Here is a 5884-nt window from a genome sequence, read left to right on the forward strand (position 1 = left end):
CCAAAATATCCACATTCTTCAACTGTAATTATTTTGTTTCTACGTTGTAATTAATTTATGTTGTGTATTTATCAGCTTTTAATTATTTTTTACTTGAAAAAGATACATCAATCCATATTGCCACATCAATCCATACCAAAACGTTCCTAAGAAAGGATCATCTCACCCATAACTTTAAATTCTTCAAACACAATGCAATTAACTTAAAGCAGAACAAAACAAAACAAGAAATCTAACCAACAATAACAAAAAAATAAACCTTAAGCCTTGATCCTTGCAGTCCATTGGGAGGTTCAGAACGGGACATGATCGAGAACAATCGATTCCGAGCTGCAGGTTTCGACATCGACAAAGAATTTCCAAGTAAATGAAAATTTTGGAAATGGGTAGTGAAGAAAAATAAGGTTGAGAGGATTTTGTTTGGTGAGTGGGAAAAACTCTAGCCAGTGGAAAGAGAATGGAAGAAATGGGGTTTAGTTTACACAGATTTTTCTTAATGATTGTTGGAAGAACAAAGAGATTGTGAGAAGGTTTAACGGCAACGACAATGGCAGAATGTTAAATCCCCGAAAAGACTAAATGGCCAATTGAGAGGAAGAAGGAAGAAAGAAATTCTCTTTCAAGCTAGGGAAAAGACAGAGGAATGGGAATTGAATTGTACGTTTGGTATGGCTATATGCAATTTTCTTGCTTCTTTATGGATATGTTGTACAAAGAGTAGAACGATGACATGGTTCACTTTGTTTCTCTCTTTACAAAGTAACCAATGACTTAAAAGAAAGACATTGAACAACAAATGACCAATAGAAAACAATATACTCAAGAAACAATAAAAAAAATGCAGAAATTAAAAATGAAATTGGAAGTAGGAAAAAAATGGAAGGAAGAAAAATACCCCAAAAGTTCTAAATGCAATATGATCATAACAAACATGTCTCACTGTGAACAAATCGAACAAGCTCTATAACGAATTTTGTAGTGGGATTCCGACTCATAGAAGCCGGCTCCAGGCTTGCACAACGAATGACCAATACAAAATAAGATCCAGTAAAAAGAAAGGCCCAACTAAAGTGAAATTAGAAGACACACACGTCCTATATTAAGGTAGAGTCAAGGTAATTTAGAAAAATTCATTACCGGACAACTACCTCAAAATTACCCGAACTTATAAACTATACAATTATTTTTTCCTGATGTTCCAAAACACTTGCCAACTGAAATTTTCTTTTGACAAATATGCAATGGGTTTCTTGAAATTGAATGCTCAATCCAGAAATTGAAAATGAAATTGGAAGTAGAAAAAAAATGGAAGGAAGAAAAATACCCCAACAGTTATAAATGCAATGTGAACATAACAAGTTGTATCATCATGAACAAATTGAACAATCCCCAAAACAGATTTTGCAATGGGATTCTGACTCCAACAAATTGCATCCATGTTGACCAAAACTTTCCGAACAAAGGATTCAGCTTCCCATCAACATGCATCACAAACCTATAACTTTAAATTCTTCAAAAACAATGGAATTAAATCAAGGCAGAAAAAAAACACAACAAGAATTCTAACCAACGATAACAAAAAAATCCACCTTAACCCTTAATCATTGTCGTCCAATGGGAGGTTCAACATTGGACATGATTGAGAACTATTGGTTCCCAGCCGCAAGTTTCGGCATCGACAAAGATTCTCCGAGGGAAATGAAGATTTTGGAAATTGGTAGTGAAGAAAAATAAGGTTGAAAGAATTTTGTTTGGGGAGTTGACAAAATTGTAAACCGAACCCCATGTGTTTCATTTTTCTCCTCATCGGCCAGAATTTTGTCAACTCCCCAAACAAAATCCTGGCCGATGAGGAGAAAAATGAAACACATGGGGTTCGGTTTACAATGATTTTTCTTAATGATTGTTGGAAGAACAAAGAGATTTAAGGGTAACAAAAAGAATGGAAGAATGTTAAATCCCAAAAGACTAAATGGCCAATTGAATGCTTAAGGAAGTTTGATTTGCCTGTTTTAGCAGTTTTTTTGCTTTTTTATGTAAATGTTGTAGAAAGAGTAGAACAAGGACATAATTCACTTTTTTTTCTCTTTACAAAGTAACCAATGACTTAAAAGAAAGACATTGCACACTAAATGCCCATTAGAAAACAATATACATCGAAAAGAATAAAAAATATGCAAAAATTCAAAATGAAAGTGCAAGCAGAACAAAACGGACTTGATTCACCATGAACAGATAGAACAAGCTCCAAAACGGATTTTGAGTAGAATTTCGTCTCAGATTTGCAGTCTCCAGGTTTTCCAAAACGTTCCTAAGAAAGAATCAGCACAACCCACAACTTTAAATTCTTCAAAAACAATGAAATTAACTCAAAGCAGAAAAAAAAAAGACAAAAACTCTAACCAACGATAACAAAAAAATAAACCTTAACCTTTGATCCTTGCAATCCATTTGGGGGTTCAGCACTGGACTTGATCGAGAACAATCAGCTCCCAGCCGCAGGTTTCTGCATGGACGATGATTTTTCGAGGAGGGAAATCAAATTTTTGGAAATGGGTAGTAAAGAAAAATAAGGTTGAAAAGATTTTGTTTGGAGAGTGGGCAAAATTCTAGCTGGTGAGGAGAAAAGAAAAGACATGGGGTTCAGATTCGAGGGATTTTTCTTAATGATTGTTGGAAGAACAAAGAGATTGTGAGGAGATTTAAGGGTATCGCCACGAATGGCAAAATGTTAAATCACAAAAGACTATTGTTTTCTTGCTTCTTTATGGAAATGTTGTAGAAAGAGTAGAACGATGACATGGTTCACTTTGTTTTTCTATTTACAAAATAACCATTGACTTAAAAGGAAAGAATTTGCACCACAAATGACCATTAGAAAACAATATACATAAGAAAGAATAAAAAATACGCAGAAATTGAAAATGAAATTGAAAGTTGAAAATAAATGGAAGGAAGAAAAATACTCCAAAAGTTCCAAATGCATTACGATCAAGAGAAATTTGTATCAACATGAACTGATCGAATAAGCTCCAAAATGATTTTGCAGTGGGATTCCGACTCAGATAAGCAGTCTCCAGTCTTGCCAAAACGTTCCTAACAAAGGATCATCACACCCATAACTTTAAATTCTTAAAAAACAATGGAATTGACTCAAAGCAGAAGAAAACGAAAGAAAAACTCTAACCAACGATAAGAAGAAAATAAACCTTCACCCTTGATCCTTCCAATCCATTTGGGGTTCAGCACTGGACATGATCGAGAACAATCAGTTTCCAGCTGCAAGTTTAGGCATGGACGAATATCTTCCAAGAAGGGAAACGAATTTTAGCGAAGTTTGATCTACCTGTTAGCAGTGTTCTTGTTTTTGTACGGAAATGTTGTAGAAAGAGTAGAACGATGAAATAAATCACTTTGTTTTTCTCTTTACAAAGTAACCAATGACTTAAGAAGAAGACATTGCACAACAAATGACCAATAGAAAATGATACGCAATAGAAAAGAATAAAAAAGAAAACAATATGCATTTTTGTTTTCAAATTCTTGGTCAAATCGCAATTCAGAAATGAAATTTGGTTCATTATCGACGATAATATGGTGAACTAAATAACATAAGTTTCAGAGTCATGGGAGAATAATAGCCTTGCTAATTGCTCAAACTCTGAATGTGAAGGCTTTTCCCATGTGAAGGAACCCAAAGAACCAGCCAAAGCAGCATGCTTCTTCCCAATGCAAGAACATTCAGTGTATCTTCTGATTATGTCCTGAATGCAGTAGGAAAAATGATATGAAGTTGTAATTCAAGCTAAGGTTTTGTTGCATAAACCAAAAACTTAGATGGATAAAACACAAAATGCATCATGTTCCTACCTTATGCCTACTACATTGCTAACAATACACTTACTGCACTCTCAGAGAAGGAACCAGAAATGGTTCTTGATGATCTGTTAAAATCTTTTGATGAAAATGTAATTAGTGCAAAGAGCGTTGATGATTCTAAAACAGAGGCACCTCATGCTAACTCGGATGTGCAATGCTTCTCTGAAGATGAAAAAGTAAATGAAGTTTCGAAAGATGATGATTTTGTGGAGATTTCTGCTGAGGAAATCAATGAATCTGACAAATCTTCTCTGCCTACTGAAGACTTGGATGTTACTGAAGTTCACAAATCGAGCATTGCAGAAGAATTTGGTATGGAATTTGAATCTCAACAAAATGAGTCTACCTGTGAATTGGAACATAAAATTGAAGAAGATGTTGAAGAAGAAAACACACGTGAATAACTCTGCTGAAGAACTGTCTCTTCCCCACGAAAATGTGGAAGAAGAAACTGAAGTTGATGGAGATGATGCCTTGAGCAGTGATGAAGAATCTTTGGAAGTGAAAGACGATCAAGATGAAAATGATCAGATCCCACAACCGGAAATGTAGCATCAGATGCTGACATTGAAGGAGACAAGAAGGAAACAAAAATGGAGAAAAGTTCCGTTCAAGCTGAAGAAGATGATACAATTATCAATAAGTCCACGGAGGAGTTCCCCGAGAATGTTTCTGATGATTTGGTTGATGTCAAGATCCAATGGAAAATGGAAGAAGAAACTCTTCCTAAAGACATAATTGTCGAAGCTATCGACTCACAACCAGAAATCCCAAATGCCATTGTTCAATGTGAGGAAGCTTTGGTGGAAATCACTATCACATCCTCCAACAACAATGCAGTTCAATCATTGGCAAACCAATTCCCTAGGCCAACAATAGAAGCCAAATCTCCCGTTGAAGAACAAACCATTAGTTTGCTAATGGACAACCCAGATGCTGAGGAAGAAGAAGCTGAAAAAGAACAGAACAAAGCAAAGTTCATTCAGTTAGTGGTGAAGAATGATAATACTAGCCTAAGGCAGCTGAGGAAGTTGTTCAAGGAAAAACTCCAACTTAACCATAAGAAGATGGAAAATAATAACATCAACACAAAAGTTGTTGGAGGTGGCGTGAAAGTGAGAACTGCTTTACAACCAGTGCCGGAAAACAGAATGACCGTGCATTAAAAGTCTAGAAAGAGAGAGCATTGTGCATGGTTCAAACTGTGGTTTGCCTCATGTTATTGATTTTGTGTTTGTTTTATTCTTTCCATGATGTATTTTGAGAGGAGGGAAAAATGAGGTAAATGATTAATTTGTCTGAATTTTTGTTCATCAGTTCAATAATAAAAATGCTAGTAGTTTGTGTTTTAAAAAAAACAATACACTTACTGCAGCACCAAGATACAGGTTGTAGCCAAATTTCAGGAAAAAAATATATTCAGATTTTTGCATATCGAGAATTTGGTGAAACGCACCTTGAGTTTATTTACTCAACTAATCCACGAGAATTTGTGATATGAACACTCTTGGCAGAGGTCCATTGACTCCATCACCATCATCAGCAGCATTAGAAATGGAGGGAGGTGAAAACCAAAATGCTTTCAACTTTTTGGCTGGGAATGATAATTCTTCTTTTTGAGTATATCCAAAATACAGGTAAAATCTTGCTAATGAGTCAATCCCACGCCCATCCATCTAGTTCATCACAGAATACAAACACAACTTCAACATTAGTTACAGTAAAGAATTGATTGTTGAACCAACATCAAGCAGCTTTTTTTATTTAACAATGTTGACTCAACTTAATTAGTATGCATTGTACAATAGAAGTAGAAGGCATTGTACAAATGAAGTAGAGTACATTGTACAAATGAAGTAGAGTACTATTACAACTTCAACCATAATTATGTTCTACAGCCCAGCATTAGAAATTGAATAAAGAACCTTTGTTCACCTTTACCTAAAATACTAGCCTTTGTGTCCTCTCCACTTGATTTCTACTTTGGAATCATATTATTGTTAAA

General features: G+C 35.1%; 1 long non-coding RNA gene across 1 annotated transcript; it reads right to left on the reverse strand.

Annotated features, from left to right (window-relative positions):
- Nucleotides 1–1953: 1953 nt before the first annotated feature.
- On the reverse strand, nucleotides 1954–3229 carry LOC116405052. The gene is made up of 3 exons (XR_004218108.1): nucleotides 2967–3229; nucleotides 2432–2506; nucleotides 1954–2311 (listed from the first exon to the last, which is right to left on the reverse strand). It is a non-coding gene; the product is annotated as an uncharacterized LOC116405052 (long non-coding RNA).
- Nucleotides 3230–5884: the final 2655 nt, after the last annotated feature.

The sequence above is a fragment of the Cucumis sativus genome, chromosome 7, assembly GCF_000004075.3.
Source record: "Cucumis sativus cultivar 9930 chromosome 7, Cucumber_9930_V3, whole genome shotgun sequence".
In the NCBI taxonomy this organism is placed as follows: domain Eukaryota; kingdom Viridiplantae; phylum Streptophyta; class Magnoliopsida; order Cucurbitales; family Cucurbitaceae; genus Cucumis; species Cucumis sativus.